The sequence below is a fragment of the Eumetopias jubatus genome, unplaced genomic scaffold, assembly GCF_037043125.1.
Source record: "Eumetopias jubatus isolate StellerSeaLion01/CBP00866 unplaced genomic scaffold, mEumJub1_p1.0 scaffold_16, whole genome shotgun sequence".
Taxonomy (NCBI): domain Eukaryota; kingdom Metazoa; phylum Chordata; class Mammalia; order Carnivora; family Otariidae; genus Eumetopias; species Eumetopias jubatus.
In genome coordinates this window covers 71,025,992-71,044,230 of record NW_028274822.1, presented here as the reverse complement: position 1 = coordinate 71,044,230, position 18,239 = coordinate 71,025,992, and the positions used below count along the sequence as shown (strand labels likewise).

The 18,239-nt window shown below is 40.2% G+C and overlaps 1 protein-coding gene across 8 annotated transcripts in view; it reads left to right on the top strand.

The window, feature by feature from the left end:
• The first annotated feature begins 318 nt into the window (after window positions 1-318).
• MTMR3 (myotubularin related protein 3) overlaps window positions 319-18,239 on the top strand; it is a 136,151-nt gene continuing 118,230 nt past the window's right edge. For 6 of the 8 annotated variants that reach the window (XM_028124568.2, XM_028124562.2, XM_088019571.1 and 3 more), the window contains exon 1: window positions 320-505. The gene's annotated coding sequence lies outside the window, so the exon portion shown is untranslated. Of the gene's footprint in view, window positions 506-18,239 lie in introns of all 8 variants that reach the window. The other 2 variants (XM_028124567.2, XM_028124566.2) reach the window with 2 other exon arrangements.

The following is an 18,239-nucleotide window of genomic DNA, read 5'->3' as shown; positions in this document are numbered from 1 at the left end:
TAGAGTGAGGCTTTGTCTTGCTCAGGGCTATAGGGCAGGGAAAAGATGCCTCCCCCAAATCTTAGGAACACCATTGGTTTTCTTCCTTGCCTGTTGCCCACCTGTTTCTAATTCCTTCTCCACTCGAGCTTCTCTGCCAGCCTTTCCCGCGGAGGGCATTCTGCTGGTGTGCAGCCCCGCCCACCACCGGGGCGTGGCCATCGTCCCGGGCCCCGCCTCTGCCCAACCCGCGAGGGCCTGCCTTCTTTTCCCTGACCGCAGACTGAGGGCCCTAGCGTGCGCGCGCGTCCCCGCTCGCGGCCCGGCTCGGCGTCGGGAGCGCGCTCTGTGTGGCCGCTGCCGCCATGTTGTTGTGGTTGTGAGAAGGCGGCGGCGGCAGCGGAGGAGCAGCCGGACGAGACGCTCCAGCGGCTCAGGCGCTGCCCCCCGCCGGCCCTGGCTGGGAGCCTAGTGGGGTGGCGGAGGAGGCCGTGCCGTGGCGGGCCTCGCCATGCCCTGTTGCCCGGTAAGAACGTCCCCCCTTCCTCCGGGGGTGAGGAGGGGCTGGAGGAGGGGCCGCTTTCGGCCCCGGCGCAGTGGCTGTCACCCTCTGAGGAGGCGGCGGCCCGCGGGGGGCAGGGGACAGCGTGCGTGGCCCGGGGAGGGGTGTCCTGGGTGGCGGCCGCGGCCGCCAGGGGGAGGCGTGGGGAGTGGGAGCGCAGCGGCCGGGCTCGGCCGGGACCCTCAGCGCGGGGGAGGCGGGGTCCCGGGCCCCGGCAGCCATCCCGGACCTGGGACAGGCCCGTGGGGCTGGGATTGTGAAGTGCTGCCCCCTGAGCGTCCGGACAAGTGCCCGCCGACCCCGGGAGGTGAGTGTGCCTCCCTCGCTCCCGACTGGGTCTGTGGGAGTCCACGGTGGCGAGAGGCCGGAGGTCGGGGGCCAGCAGAGCCCCCGGGGCGAGCGGTGAGGGCTCGGGACTTGTGGGAAGGAGGAGTGGCCGACTGTGCAGCCGGGCATCTTCCTGACCTGGTAGTACTTGGGTGGGAAGGATGGTTCGGAGGCGATTGAGAGTTCAGGGAACACTGATCAAAGAGCTCCGCGAAAGATTATTTCCCTGGTGGAAATTGTGCTGCTTAGGACCCTTGGCGATAATATTACTGCTTGTACTTTGGGCTGGAAAACTTACCTCAAAATAATGGGGTCAGTTTTATGGCACTTTAACCAACTTCTCTGGGGTCTGATAATCTCGTTTGAGTTCTGCACTTGGTCTTCGGTTAGCTATTGATGTGCAGGTGTCTTCTCCAGTTAGAGGCCTTAATTCTTGACTGGTTGAATATCTTGACATCCACTTTGTTTATCTGACAATCTAATTTTTCAAAAGGAAAAAAATGCATACTCTTCTAGTTGAGGTTCAGCCATTCTCACAATGTGGACGGTGATGCTATCGAAGGCTTGGGTTGAATTACATGAGATGATTTTTTTATGTAAAACGTTTGTGATTTGTACATGAAGAGGTGACAGGGACTTTCTCCTTTTTAAAGGCTGTTTCTGTAGGGCCAGAGACATGATCTGTGTTATTTTTGCTGGGAGACCCAAGTAAGGTGGTTTGGTGGCATGCAAAAAGTCTTCCCTTCTAGGGCCTATGACTTGAGTGGGTAGAAGAGCTTACAGAATGACGGTTTTTCTTTGTTTTATTTAAAGATTTTATTTGACAGTGAGAGAGGGAACACAAGCAGGGGGAGTGGGAGAGAGAGAAGCAGGCTTCCCACGGAACAGGGAGCCCGATGCGGGGCTCCATCCCAGGACCCTGGGATCATGACCTGAGCCGAAGGCAGACGCTTAACGACTGAGCCACCCAGGCGCCCCCAGAGTAACACAGTTTTGGGTAAGCCCAGTACAATGTGTGATATTAAACTAAATTTGGAGTGTTCTAGAATTTTAGATTGGCTGCCTATGAAGGCCTCTTTCAGCTCTAATTACCCTCCCTCATTTTCAGGTGACCCAGAGCAGTTCAAGTGACCAGCACAGTGGTGCAGCCCCACTTGTAGTTAATAGCAAGCCACAGGAGAACCCATGTTTCTCAGCTTGTAGGTCAGGTTCTTTAGTTCAGTAGTTACGTAAATACGGTCATCAGAAATAGTATGGACTGCCTTAAATGCTGATTCCTGAACTCCATGCAGGAGGACTTGGTGAATTAAAATCTCTGAGGGTGGGGCCTGGGAATCCATCCTTAAGAAGCTCCCTGAATGGTTCTGGTCAGCCAGGTTTGTGAACCTGTAAAAGTCAGCTTTAGGTCGCCTTTGGTATTCCATAAGGTTCCCATTAATTATGACTTCTGAGAGTGCTTTTAGTTCTTTATAGAGCTTTAAGAATTTGAGAGGTAGGGAAGAAGGGGAAGCCTGAGAAATTTAAAACTGAAAATTGATCATCTCTTAAAATATAATGGATTTAGGTAGGGGAATTAGGTTTGTTGCTAGAAGTTATTCGTGCAAGTCTTTGGGAACCCACTTGATAAAATTAGATGCTGCTTGACTGGAGGTATATCTAGAGATACATAAAAGGATCTAGAGGAATGAGAGGGAGAGGCAGTAAGTCTACTTCTGGTTCACAAAGGGGTCCATGGAAGGTGCTTCCCAACATTTCAACATGCTTGCTCCTAAACCATCTGACTCAGGTTTCTAGTAAAGTGAGGGTAGGGTGGGTGGGTTAGCAGTCATCTGAGATGAGGGTTGTGCACCAGGAAGGTTTATTGTGGATTATGAAAAGTTCTTGAAATTAGCCCCAGGCCATGAGGAGTGGTAAAGTCAGTTTTTAAATCTGTTGTAGTTCTGGTTAACACCTTCTGTGGTAAAGTGGAATGGTGAATTACCCAAGAAGTATTCATGTTGCAGAGGGGGTGTGGTGAGGTTTGTTATAAGTTTGGAACAATCGGCAGAAGATGTTAAACTTATGTAGAGTAGTGAAGGAGTTCGGTAAATACCGTGTCAAATCATGTAGCAGTAGTTTAGAGACGTGTATCCAGTTGTCCAATTTGAGAGGCAGAGGCTGTTTTGTTTTCTTGGTGTCTCCAGTGTCTAGCATAGTTCCCACAGCATATACTGTGCTCTCAGATATCTTTTGAGCAAATGAATAGTATTGAGATGGGGGGAAAAAGTTGTGGTTGATAGCTTTAGTTATTAAAAGCTACTTGAGGGGTTCCTGGGTGGCTCAGTTGGTTAAGCTTCTGATTTCAGCTCAGGTCATGATCTCAGAGTCCTGTGGTCCAGCCCCACATAGGGCTCCCCACTCAGCGGGGACTCTCCTTGTCCCTCTGCCCCTCCCCCTGCGTGTGCGCTTTCTTGCTCTCAAGTAAAATCTTAAAAAAAAAAAAAAAGCCACTTGATACCTTGCATTGGATCGAAAAGCCAGTTTTTACCTCATGTGGTTTAGAACTTTGGGATTCCTTTAAAAGGTTCTGTATTCTAGGGGCTCCTGGCTGGTTTAGTTGGTAGAGCATGTGATTCTTGATCTCAGGGTTGTTGGAGCCCCATGTTGGGTGTAGATTACTTAAAAATAACATCTTTGGAAAACAGAAGCTTTTTTTTTTTTTTTTTCCTCCTAGGACTGTCATTGTAAACTATCCTGTCCCCCAGTTTTTGGGTCTTGAATGTGTCTTAATTTTTTTTAGGTGTAGTGGCCCTTTTTAGTGACTTTTTATTAGATCAGAGACATTTAAAAAAATTAAAATTTTTAAAGTTTTTAGTGAATATTTCCATCAATTTATTTTCAGTATTCCTTAAAAACAAATCACAAGTTTAATACTAATGCTTTAAAATATTATACACCAAAAGAAAGCCAACTCTCATTCATGCTACAAGTTGGTCTTTGTTCTCTTTACTTCTGTTTGCCAAATGATCTTCAGTAATTTCTGCAAAGAGATTCCTCTTCAACAGATTATATGCAAGAGGTAAAAGCTGGCCAGCAACTTTATAAAAATAGTGTGAGCCATACCAAAAGAGATCCATTCCCAGCTCAAGCCCCATACCATAATCACATTCATCATTAGCATACTGCACAAAGGTCATCATTTCCTGAATGGGAAATGGGAAATAAAAATCTCTTTGGATTGGCAGAGATTCTGTGTCATTAATTGGCTATATGACTGCTATTAGGAATGTCACTTCTCTGGACCTCTGTTTTCTCATCTGTACAATTAAAGGCCTATACTTGTTGGTCTCAGGTAGTTTCTTCAGACTGATTCTGCAAATCTTTTTTTCTTTTTTAAAGAAATATTTTATTTTTTAAGTAAGCTTTGTACCCAACATGGGGCCTGAACTCCCAACCCTAAGATCAACAGTCATGCGCTCTACTGATAGAGCCAGCTAGGCGCCCCTCTGCAAATCTTCAATAATTTGTAATTATGTTATTTGGTATTCATTTTATGTAGGTAGATGAACCTTAAAAAAAAAAAACTTGAACATTTTTGGGTTCTAAGCTTACAGATTTTAGATGTTGTCCAAAAGTGCTCTGGAAATTGAGTGCATGTTGCAAGTATTATGCAGAAACAACACACTTAATGCTGTTGTAATTCACTTAGTGTTGAAATCAAAATGGATTTCACATAAGGAACTTCATAATTTAGTGTGAAGCCACAAGATTAAGAATGGTTTAGGGAAGTTTGTGTAATTTATGTGCCTAGTTGTTTCTTACAGACCACCCAATTCTGTAATTTTCTATGGTAAATTTATATGTAATTTTATAATCAGTGAAACGTTCACTTAAGACACAGTGAGATCAAATCCATATTGGATTGAACTAGAATTCCTAATAATTTTAGAGGCTACCAAAATTAACATCCATTGCTATTTTTAATCTTTATTTTGATACCATATTGATATGCTTTCATTTTCACTTTTGTATCTAGAAATTAAAAAAATATATTTCTTATTAAATAAACTCTACACCCAGTGTGGGCTCTGACTCAAAATCCTGGGATCTAGAGTGGCATGCTATACTGAATGAGCCAGCCAAGTGCCCCTCATATCTAGAAACTTAACATACTTTTTAAGTTCATGTTTGTATCAGATATTCACAATGAAAATTGTAGCATGAGAATGGATAGACAGGTAAGTCCTGGGTTCAAGCTTGAGTTGTGTTCCTTGTTAGCTGTGTTGTTTCTGGCAAGCCACATAAGCGCTCTAAGCTTCAATTCCCTCGTTAATAAGAGGGAGAATAACACTTTATTTTTATTTATCTCAGTTTGTCAGGGAGGATCAAATGGAATGGTGTATATGAAAAGCAATTAAAAAATGTAAGGGTATGATACTATATTAGAATCCTATTTTATTTTCTTGGAAGAGTTGGCTTTTGGAGCAGTGGTAAACCTATTCCATGTTGTCAAGTGTAGAATTTACTAATGTCACTAATACGGCAACAGAAAAGATTTCTACTTCTGTACTCAGCCTAGAGAAACCTTTCAGCACTTGCGTCCTGTATGCCAATAGGAATAGTCACCGGGGTATCTTACTGGCTCAGGTGGAAGAGCATGAAACTCATTGATCGCGGGGTCGTGAGTTCGGGCCCCACGCTGGGTGCAGAGAGTACTTAAATATTAAAAAAAAAAAAAAAAAAAACCCCAAAAAGCAAAACCCAAGAAATCATCACAATGTGGTAGGAACTTCATAGAGGGATCTGGGACGTCTCACAATTTGCACTTGGAATACATTTGCTAGATTTCACCCATTTTATTATGTTGGAGTGGTGGTAGAAGGAGTTTAGTATATTCTGTGTGAAGTTTAGGGCTATGTTTTCTAAATGGCAGGTGGCAACATCATAGGGTAAAGATAACAGTGTGGTGATTTATTTTTATTTTTTAAAAGATTTTGTTTATTTGAGAGAGAGCGAGAGAGGGGGAGAGAGCACAGAGGGAGAGGGAGAAGCCGACTACCCGCTGAGCAGAGAGCCCGATGCAGTACTCCATCTCAGGGTCCCGGGATCAGGACCTGAGCTGATGGCAAGACACCCATCTGACTGAGCCACCCAGGCACCCCTGAAATTGTTACTTCAGATTGTGAAAGCTACAAGTACATATTCAGTGCGGTGGGGGGGAGGGGGGGAGTCATACAAAAAACAAGAATTGAGAAAACTCAGGAGAATAAAGTAGAGATAACCCATGATCCCACTTAGAGTAATGTTTGCTATTTTCCTTTTTTCTTATACATTATCTACTGAATATTTCAAAAAGAACAACTTTCCATGTCAAACTGATGTTCTGTTAATGGTTATTTACTGTTCTGTGATATGGATGCATTATAATTTACAACAATTCCCTGTTAATGGATATTTTCAATTTTTCTCTTAAAACAGTGCTGTCATGAATTCCTTTGGACTTTTTTTTTTTTATACAACTGTGCTTTTATTTCCATAGGCTAAATTCCTAAAAGTGGGCTTATATGGTCAAAGGGTTTGTGCATTTTAAATTTGAATATAGGTGTCCTATAGATAGGATGTCTATTTTAAAGTCTCACCAACAGGGGCGCCTGGGTAGCACAGTCGGTTGAGCTTGGGACTCTTGGTTTGGGCTCAGGTCATGATCTTAGGGTGATGAGATCTAGCTGAGTCTGGCTCTGTGCTGGGCTCTGGGTCTGCTTGAGATTTCTCTCTCCCTGCCCTTTCTGCTTGGCTCTCTCTCGTGCATTCTCTCTCTCTCTCTAAAATGGGTAAATAGGGCGCCTGGGTGGCTCAGTTGTTAAGCGTCTGCCTTCGGCTCAGGTCATGATCCCAGGGGCCTGGGGTCGAGTCCCGCATCGGGCTCCCTGCTCGGCGGGGAGCCTGCTTCTCCCTCTGCCTGTCTCTCTCTGTCTTTTCTGAATAAATAAATAAAATCTTAAAAAAAAAATAAAATGGGTAAATAAATCTTAAAAAAAAAAAAAAAGTCCCAGGGCACCTGGGTGGCTCAGTGGTTAAGCATCTGCCTTTGGCTCAGGTCATGATCTTGGGGTCCTGGGATCAAGCCCCCGGATAGGGCTCCCTGCTCCACGGGCAGTCTGCTTCTCTTTCTGCCCCTCCCCCTGCTCGTGCTCTCTCTGGTGTGCGTGCGCTGTCTCTCAAATAAAATCTGTTAAAAAAGCCCCACCAACAGTGTATTAGTGTCCAGTTCTGTATATTCTTGCTAGTGATTTATTATCTTTTAACTTGTTGGTGGGAGTTTAAAATAGTTTGGGAATAGTTTTCCTTTTGTTCTTTTTTCAGCATCAAGTCTTAGCCTCTACAGTGGAAGGGGCAGGTAAAAATGAAAGTGCAGTGACAATACATCAGGCCAGTGGTCTCCAAAATTTTTGATCATCTCAATGGTAAAAAATTTTGAGCATTAATCCTCATCCTTAAGTATTTATTTAATTTACAAACAATATGTATAGCAACTGGTTATTATGTACTTTATAAAATTAATCAAAATTAACAAGGATGAGAAAAATAAAGTGGGGCACCTGGGTGGCTAAGTCGGTTAAGCGTCTGCCTTAGGCTCAGGTCATGATCCCAGGACCCTGGGATCAAGCCCTGAGTCAGGCTCCCTGCTCAGCACGGTGTCTGCTTCTCCCTCTGCCACCCACCCCCACTCATGCTTGTGCGTGCTCGCTCTCTCTCTCTCAAATAAATAAAATCTAAAAAAAAAAAAAGTTAAAAATAAAGTTCAAGTATTTTTCTTCTTTACCCCAGTGGAGCATTTTTTTTGAATATCACTGCTTTAGACTTGTAAGATTTAATGTTGGGCCTTTATGATTGTTTTTGGGCATTTCCTCTTGTTCTGCAGGTGGTCCAGTCTGATTGGATTATGATAGTCTAAAGCGCGCCATGCTTTTGAGAGTCATATCTGCAATAGGGCAAACATATAAACCTTACTCAGAGCACCTGGGTGGCTCAGATGGTTAAGCGTCTGCCTTCAGCTCAGGTCATGATCCTGGGGTCCTGGGATCGAGTCCCGCATCGGGCTCCCTGCTCCTTGGGAGCCTGCTTCTCCCTCTGCTTCTCTCTCCCTCCTCCCCCCCCCGTCTCTCATGAATAAATAAATAAATAATAAATAAACCTTACTCAAAGTATCAGTTTGATACCGTTTGTCATTGTTAAGATGGCTGAATTTGAAAAGGGAAAATCATGGGATAGGAAACAATCTTAAGTAGTCTACTTCTTTTAGATATGAAGAACTGATACTGTGTAGAGTATATTTTTAAAAGTCTGCTTTATGGAAAGTGGTTTGGTTATAACATATCCCTGTTTTCTAAGAGCCTAGAAACTAAGGGAGGGGATGAATAATTGCTGCTTGCTTTCCTTTGCTTGCAAAGTACCACAATTAGTCTGTCACTCTAAGTCCATTTGGAAGAGCCTGAACCTATCTATAACTTTTTAAAAATGCTTTATTGGGCCGAAACTTTCCATGATGAATCTTAGATTAAAAAGTAACTTTTTTATTAAGTTTGAATAACTTGCACCTCCCCCCGCCCCCTACCGTATGTTATGAAATCAGGAAATGGTGCTTTTTGTACTAGAAAAATGAATCTCCCTTTTTCGTCTCATCCTGGGGAACTTAATTTCAGTTATTTCATATGGTTCATTGTCAGAGAAAGATAATATTGAGGTCTTAGAGATTGTGAAAAGAGCAACTTGTGATTATTTTTTTGTCAGTTAAAAGAAATGAGATAACATATTGAAGGTGGTTGCTCTATACAGTGCTTTCTTTTTACCTTACGTAGCATGATTTATAAGGTGCTTTCACATATACCCTCAAGTACTTAAGAGCATAATTTAATGAGTGATGTGATTTCTATTCCTTTGAGGCCACATGCCTAGTGTTTGACATCATATTTAAAGAGGTAGACTGAGCCCTGCAGAGTAGGTACTGATGGCTGTTCTTTCTCACTCCCTGCACTTATGTGCTACTTGGTACAGAGTTAAGGTATCCGTACTTATGGGCAATTTAAACTCTTACGTATTTATTTACACATGTAAATAAGTTATAGTATTGTAAAACAAATAGTTACAACTTTCTGTAGTTACATTGTTCTTTCATCTGATGTGCACAGAAAATATTTTTGTGGGAGAGATCAATTAATTTTACATCAGCCTTTCAGATATTTAATTTTTAAATTTTTTTCAGCCTTTCAGATATTTTGCCTTCTCAGGATAGTTTCAAGGAGACAAAAAAAAAAAGTCTTGATTTAATTCCTTTTACTACGTGTGTTCCTCTTACTGCCGACACTGGTGTGTGTGTGTGTGTGTGAGAGAGAGAGAGAGAGAAAGAGGGATTTAGTAGGCTGCTACTTAAGAAGGAAACATTAGTTTTGGGGTATATAATGGTTCTTGAAACATAGACTCAGTGGTTTCCATGGGGCAAATGAAAAGGAGCACATAGGATTTCTCTGATTTGTCTTATTCTCTCCAATTCCATGTATACATACATGGTTTTGGCTTAGAAAACACTAAAGATGATTAGTCTTCAAAAGAACTAGTATGTTATTTCCCTTTTCTGCTGTACTTAAAATCGTGTTTAGTAAGTGAACTAATACACTTTTATAAAAGAGAGCCTGGAAAGACAGGAATAGAAATACTAATAATGATTACTTTCTGGCTGGTGGGATAGTGTAATTGTTTTCTGCTTCATATTCTTCTGTAATTTCCCAATCTTCTATGAGCATGTATTACTCTTATTAGGAAAAATGGCTATTTTAAAGTACATTTTGATGTTTTTAGTTTTCATTGGGTGTCTTAAGAGGGTTTAAGTCATAGTCACCAATGAGAAAGTGGGTGGTTAACTGGCTCCACTTCCTAAGCAGAGTGGCAGTTGTAGGAAGTGGTAGGGGAGGAATGGTGCAAGCAAGCATTTGAACTTTCATTGTAAACTCCACTGTGGCTGAGACTGAGCTCTGATCACATTTAAACACATGAAGACCTCCATCTAATTTTCTTCTTCCTGATGAGCTGATTGAGAATTAAGAATGTTGCCTTGAAAAGAAAAATCGGATTCTGTGATAGAAATCCTAAACACAGGACTCAACCTGAATTCCCAGTTCTCCTGCTGACTTGCCATGTGGACTTGAGCAAGTTCTATAGCTCTGTGTGTGTGTGTTTTAAATATTAAGTGGGATTATAGCAACTAAGAGGTGATAGGATTTTATACATGTAATTTGAACTGGAGGGTATTTAAAGAAATTACTTTTATTATGACAATGTAGTCTCATTGCGATTTTGGTGTTAATATACAGCTTAGAGTTGAGTCACTTTAAGTTTATATACTAGTGATATTTTAGGAAGATCTATGTAATTTATCCTTCGGAGTTTAAGTGATTAGATAGAGTCTGCCAGCTTGTGTTATTTTTCTGCACATTAAATGTTAGATTTTTGGGGTAAGGCATTTGTAATTATCTACCCTTTATTTTTTTTAAAGAATAAGATTAAAGTTGAAGAGCAATCAAGGTAATAAATGTAGGTACCACTATAAGTTTATGGGGTTTTTCAGTTAGAAGTTTTATAGTAAAGAGTAACAAGCTTGTGAAGAGAAAATACCCTATAGAAGTCTACAAAGCCCATTCTTCTGTTCTTAAATTCCATACCCTGCCTTTCCTTTTTTTTAAAGTAAAATTTAAATATTTCAAAAATTCAGAAAAATACAGAGAATAATTTAACAAATGTCATGTACTTAGTAGATGTTGATTTAGATTTAGTAGATACTGACATCTTGTTAGATTTGCCTGAAAGGTTTGTGTTTGTTTTTAAAATTTAAATATCATACAATTGGAGTCCCTTTTGCTCTCCTCCTAGATCCTGTTTCTCTTACCGAGGTTATCTGTCTGTCTTTTTTTTTTTTATTTATTTATTTGCGAGAGAGAATGAGAGAGAGAGAGCACGCACATGAGGGGGGAGGGGCAGAGGGAGAAGCAGACTCCCTGCTGAGCAGGGAGCCCGATGTGGGACTCGATCCCGGGACTCCAGGATCATGACCTGAGCCGAAGGCAGTCGCTTAACCAACTGAGCCACCCAGGCGCCCGGTTATCTGTCTTTCTTAACCTGTGCTCTTATATTCTTCCTATAGATGTATGTACTTGTAGTAGTATGTGTTTCAGACATGTATGGTACCTAAGTATATACATTCTGTGATTTGAAAAGCTTGAAGTTTATCTGTATCAATATATATGTATTTACTTAATTTATTCAGTTGTGTGAATAGGAAAGTTTTAGTTCCCTATTGATAGTTGTTTTCAATTAATATATGGATTTAAAGATTTCTCTCTAATAGGATTAAACTATGCTGATCTACATTTTGCTTTTTTTCTCACAATAATAGTGTATTACATCTTATCCTATCATAAAATGTAGGTATACCCATTTTTAAGGACTGTAGGTATTTTTTTTTTAATTTTAAGTTTATGTAAGTAATTTCTGTACCCAATGTGGGGCTCAAACTCATGACCCTGAGATCAAGAGTTGCATGCTCCACCAACTGAGCCAGCCAGGCGCCCCCTATGTAGTTTTTTGTTTTTTGTTTTTTTAAACTTGATAGACACTATTATTTATCCTAGTCCCTACTGATTGACATCTAGGGATTTTTTTTTTTTTTAACCTCAAAAGTGCTGTCTGTAATGGATAGTGTTGTACTTTATACTTTTGAACAATGGTCGGATCATTTCTACAGAAATAGTTCTGCAAAATAAATTCTTGGGGAATAGAATTGCATGTAATGTAGATGCTTTTATATTAAAGCTAAACCAATATGTATATTTGTAACTTTCTTGTTCCTGGTCCGTTCATTTAGGTTTGTTCAAAATGGGTGCTACGTATGAGTTGCTGAGAAGATAGTTTCCTAATGTATAAACTAATATATTAAAATTGCATGGTAGAGGGGAAGCCTGGCCAGCTCAGTGGGTGGATCCAGTATGGGATTCTTGATCTCAGGGTCATGAGTTCAAATCCAATGTGGGGCATAGAGCCTTCTTAAAAAATTGTAGAGAGGAGGAAGAGTCCCAGCTTTATATAGGTAAGGGACATAAATCAGTGTTTGGGGAATGGTTTTGATTTTTCTAGCTAAGACAGAAGGTAGAGGATTCAAAGACGAGTTTGCAAAGTACGTTGGCTACAAATTGTTGAAATAATTAAGGTGTTTGAATATTCTTTTACTCTCTATACTGAGTCCTTTTGGGCTTTTGAGATAAAAGGCAATTTTGGGGAAGAGGTGTGTGATAGCAGTTGCATGATTAGGAGCAGGCGAAGATTGGAAAACAGTGAAGAATCTGTACTGTACACACAATTAGGTAATAAGGACCTGAATTAAGGTGGTGGCAAGGTGGTAATTGAGGTGGCTAGATTAAGGTAGAAGATTGCTAGTTGACACCCTAAAGGAAATAGACAAGCATTTGTGAACTAGTCGAATTGGAGGTAAGTAGCAATGATTTAAAGTTAATGGGTTTTGGGCCTTGGTGAATAGTGATAGTACAGAAATGTGGAATTGGGAGGAGGAGCTAGTTTTGGAAAAAATGAAATCCTTCCCACATTTAACATTGAGGCCAGGGGATAAGTAAAAATGTCCTGTAGGAGCTTGGAGATTGAGAATTGAGGTAGGAAGAAAGGTAGGTTGGCCTCATCTGGATGAGATCTTGAACCTAGAAGAGCCAAAGATTGAGGATCACATTTAGGGGGGTGGGAGAAGAAGATAAAATGAAAACTTAAAATTAGGTTAATGAGGCATAGTGGAAGCAGAGGAGAAGAGAGGATTTCTAAATTAAGTGATGATCAGTTAAGTTCGAGAGAAATGAGGGAAGCTGAGGGCTAGGGAAATAATTGGATTTGGTGATCCATGCTAGTCACTGATCATCATTTTCTTAGATTAAGGTTTAGTATACTAAAGGGCTAGAGGTGAGTGGTAGATGAGATCGCATTTATAGAACAGGTGCTGGTTCAGTAGAACTTCTGATGATCCTTCTGGTGTTCGATATCTGCACTGTTCAGTACATATTGAGCATTTGAAATTTGGCTAGTTTGACCAAGAAACTAAATTAAAAAAATTTTTTTAAGTTAATTTAAATGTCCTTTTTTTTAACTGTAGTTGACAGTTTAACTTAATTAGCCACGTATGGTTAGTGGCTATCATGTTGGATAGCACAGAGTATGGACTCAAACAGATGTAGATTAAGCCATAGGAAGAGATCTCAGGATAAAATAGAGGCATTTAGTTATCTAAAAATTTTATTGCAGTGTTATCAAAGTGGTGTTGGAATTAGACATTCTAGTACAAAACAGATTTTTACATTTTTACTCTGTGTTCAATGTTGGCAGTAATGGATAACTCTTTTCAATGTATGAGAGCAACATTAAAGAATGTAATTTTAAGGGGCTCCTGGGTGGCTCAGTCATTAAGCATCTGCCTTTGGCGGCTCAGGTCAAGATCCCAGGGTCCTGGGATTGAGCCCTGCATTGGACTCTCTGCTCAGCCGGAAGCCTGCTTCTCCCTCTCGCACTCCCCCTGCTTTGTGTTCCTTCTCTTGCTGTGTCTCTCTCTGTCAAATAAATAAATAAAATCTTTAAAAAAATGTAACTTTAAGATAATTATGGTCTGAAATCTCTTCATGATTATTTTCCTGTCTCTTAAAAAAGGTTACAATTCAGTTTTACTGATGAAAGAATAATATTTGAGACATTTTGGGTCTCTGTTTCCTCAAACTAAAAGTAACTGAAAATATCTTAGAAATCTCATTGGGGACTTTAACTGTAGAGAGCAAATTGATGGTTACCAGAGGGGTGGTGGGTGGGGGCATGGGTGAAATAGGTGATGGGTTTTAAGGATTGTGCTTGAAATAAAAACTTAAAAAAAGAAAAATTCAGTTTTCAAGCAAAAAAACCCCAATTCATTGGGTAGAGAAGAAATACCAGCTATACTTGACTTTAAAGAAATCAATATTTAGATTGAGAAATGGTTTGCTTTGAGAATGATTTATGGTTTAAAATTGAATTTTTGATAGTATTGAAAGAATGTTTCTTACTATCTGGCTAACCTAAATGCTTTTTGTTTGCAAGAAGAAAAATTAAAAGTATATGTGAAAGAACCCATTCATAGGACAACATACTGTGTGATTCCATTTTTATAAAGTTTAAAAAACAGACAAAACTAAGAGATGGTAATTGAACTCAGAATAATGGTTATTTACCTTGGTGATGCGTGCAAGGTAGACTTTAGGGGTGCTGGTGATGTTCTGTGTCTTGATCTGGGTGATAATTTCATGGTTGTGTTCAGACAACTGTTTATGAGAATCATTGAGTTTTATACTTAAGTGCACTTTTTTGTAGGTAGATTATACCTCAGTTTTTAAAACTTTTACCCTCTCACAAAATTTTAGTAAACATGATCAGTTGAATTTGTCTCCCTTTAGCTTTTTTTTTAACTTTTCCACTACTTCCATTCATAAAGGAATACACTTAATGATGAAACATTTTACCTGTGTTTTTTTGTTTGTTTTTTAAGATTTTATTTATTTGACAGAGATAGAGCAGGAACACGAGCAGGGGGCAGTGGGAGAGGGAGAAGCAGGCTTCCCGCCGAGCAGGGAGCCCCACGCGGGGCTCGATTCCAGGACCCTGGGATCATGACCTGAGCTGAAGGCAGACACTTAACGACTGAGCCACCCAGGCACCCTTGTTTGTTTTTTAAAGTAAGCTCCATGCCCAGTGTGGAACCCAACACGGGGCCTAAATCCATGACCCTGAGATCAAGACCTGATCAAGACTTGATCTTGACCAAAACCAAGAGCTGGACCCTTAACTGACTGAGGCACCCCTTACCTTTTTCACTTATGATTATAAAACAAACATACAGAGGAGTGCACACACAAGTGTATAGCTTAATGGATTTTTAAACTGCATAAATTGGCGGTGGTTTCTTTGTTTTTGTTTTTTGTTTTGGTATGTCATACCTTATCAGAAGGGAAGGAGTTGATGGAGGGCTAAAATATTTGGAGAGAACAAAGTTTTGAGAGATCGCAGAATAGCAGAGCCTTGTCTTGGCTACGCCTTCATCTTACTGTCCTTTTGGGCAAGTCATTAACTTATTTAGGCCTCAGATTTTTTTTTTTTGAAGATTTTTTTTTTTTTTAATTTGACAGTGTGTGCGAGCAAGCACTAGCATGGGGAGCAGCAAGTAGGGGGAGAGGAAGAAGCCGCCTCCCCACCGAGCAGGGAGCCCGATGTGGGGCTTGATCCCAGGACCCTGGGATCATGACCTGAACCAAAGGCAGACGCTTAATGGACTGAGCCACCGAGGTGCCCCTGGGCTTCAGATTTTTCTGTATAACAGGGGTATTACTTAACATTCTTTGCAAGGTGACTTGGTGCAGTTCAGGTAAAATTATAGGAACATAAAATGGTATCACTACATAGGTGTTTGGGGCATTGAATTTAGGTCTCTTACCTTACAGGGCAGAATTGTGATATACAAAGGTAAAATGATTTGTCCAAGGACACTCAGCTGGTGATTATTAATATTCATTTATATTCGCTTGAAACTTGCTGAGGCTTAAGTATGTCAGGCACTGTTCTAAATGATTATATGTATATCAGTTCATTTAATTGTCTAGAATTATTCCCAGACATAGGTATAATTATTCTTTTACGATGAGAAAATTGAGACAAATGAGGTTGAATAACTTGCTCAGGTAGTTGAGTTGTTGAGCCTGAGCTCTTAACCATTTTGCTGTACTGCCTATTTAAGTGAAAGCCACTTAAAGATTTTAGGCAAATGTTAAGAACTTACAGTAATCTCTTGCAGGTTTTTTGAAGTGAAATTTTGGATTTTTGAACCAAATTTAGGAGAGGAAACTCACTTGTGACATGAATCTAGAAAAGATTGATGTTTATATATACAAATTATCTATATATATTTTTGATGTTAATATTTATTGCTTGGGTTTTATTCCCTCCTTGACAAAGCTTATTTTCTTCCAACACTACTAGGATGTAAATAGTAGGTAGTTTTCTTAAAAAACGTAAAAAATTTTTCTTAAAAACCCCCAACGTGGGGCTGGAATTTACTACCCCAAGTTCAAGAGTCACATTCTCAGGGCGCCTGGGTGGCTCAGTTGGGGCTTGAATTCACCACCCCAAGATCAAGAGTCACATTCTTGGGGTGTCTGGATAGCTCAGTTGATCGAGTGTCTGCCTTCAGCTCACATCATGATCCCAGGGTCCTGGGATAGAGCCCTGTGTCCACCTCCCTGCTCAGCCAGGAGTTTGCTTCCTCCTCTCCCTCTGACACCCTCTCCCCACCCCCTGGCTTGTGCACATGCACTCTCGCTCTCTCAGATGGATAAATAAAAGATCTTAAAAAAAAAAAAAATCACATTCTCTACCGATAAGCCAGCCAGGTGCCCTTAAATGTATATTTTTATGTATGTTTTTATATTTATTATATATATTTATATATATTATGTATATAAACCCAATCACTCTCTATATATATTTACTTTTTTAATCCTAAGGGAATTTGTAGCTACAAATATTATTTCAATTTCGAGGCCAAAATGTTAATGGAAGGGAGTTTTCAAACTGGAGGCAGATCTAACAAGGTTTAGTGTATCTGCTTTGGTTGTTTAAGCAGCATCCGGTCCTGTTTTCAGAGCAGTAATTAAGATTCTACCACCTCCATGTTTTAGAAAAATTTTACAACTAAGGTGTAATTTACATACAGTAAAACTCACCCTTTTTGAGTACAGTTCTGTGAGTTTTGGAAACACATGTGATCACAGTGTTGGAGATAGAGTATAGTTCCATCATCTCAAGAGATTTTTCTCCTGGTCCTTTCTAGTCCACCCATTTCCCCACTTCCCATCTCTGGCAAGTACTGATCTGTTTTGTCATTATAGTTTGTCTTTTCAAGAATTCCATATAAATGGAATCATGCAGTATGTAGCTTTTTGAGACTGGCTTCTTTAACACAATGCACTTTGACATATCCATATTTTGTGTAATAGTAATTTTTATTGCTGAGCAGCATTTCATTGTATTGGCGTACCATAGTTTATTCATTCTCCAAGCTCATTTGGGTTGTTTCCAGTTTTTGGTGACTACAAAAAACTGCTATAAAAGTGTTTGTACACACATACATGCCCTTTTTTTTGTTTTTAAGATTTTATTTTTAAGTACTCTTTACACCCAGTGTGGGGCTCAAATTTACAACCCCAAGATCAAGAGTCATAGGTTCCACCAACTCAGCCAGCAAAGTGCCCCATGCCCGTGTATTTTTTTAGGGGGGAGGGGCAGAAGGAATGAGAGAATATTAAGCAGGCTCCACGCCCACTGTGAAGCATGAAGCAGATCTCAATCTCACAACCCTGAGATCAGGACCTGAGCCGAAATTGAGTTGGACTGAGTCACCCAGGTGCCTCATTCCATGTATTTTTTTTTTTTAAGATTTTATTTATTTATTTGAGAGAGAGAAAGAGAGCACGAGAGGGAAGAGGGTCAGAGGGAGAGGCAGACTCCCCGCTGAGCAGGGAGCCCGATGTGGGACTTGATCCCAGGACTCCAGGATCATGACCTGAGCCGAAGGCAGTTGCTTAACCAACTGAGCCACCCAGGCGCCCCCATGTATTTTTTTTTAATGTTTTCTAAAAAATATGGTGCTCAGAACTTTTGTAACTTTACCATGGAACCTGAAGAAGCTTATAATTTTCATAGAACATTGTAAATTGCTTGTTAAACTTCATCCCCAAGAAAGCCCACTCTGGAATGAGAATAGTTTGTTATATAAATAATCTTGTAAACTGTAAATCATTAGACTTTAAGGAAGTAGGCAGACATACTTAGTCAATGGACAAATTTACTTATTTACTTATAAATTACAAAACTCCTTAGTGCATTATTTCATATTTTATGTTTTTAGTAGCTCTTGAATTGTGAATCCTTGACTTTGTTTTGTTCCTCTAAGTAACAGATTGGTTATGTAATTGGTTATGAAAAGTTTATAAGTAAAACATGTTTAGCTACAGAGTTCCTGCTCCATCTCCTCCCCTCTCCTAAGATGGCTGGAGGTATTAATATTGGTAGTCATAGGTTCATGTGAACAAGACATAAAATTTCTGTTTTATGGCTTATGGTTGATTAGCTACTTGAATTAAATTATCCTCTTTGTTACTAGGTAATGAACTTTCTTTTTCTTGCAATATGAGATCAAGAGTGAGAAATGGGACCTTTTTACATTAGAAAAGAGATTGCAGGCAATTTTTGCAAGTTAATGTTTTGAACTTCA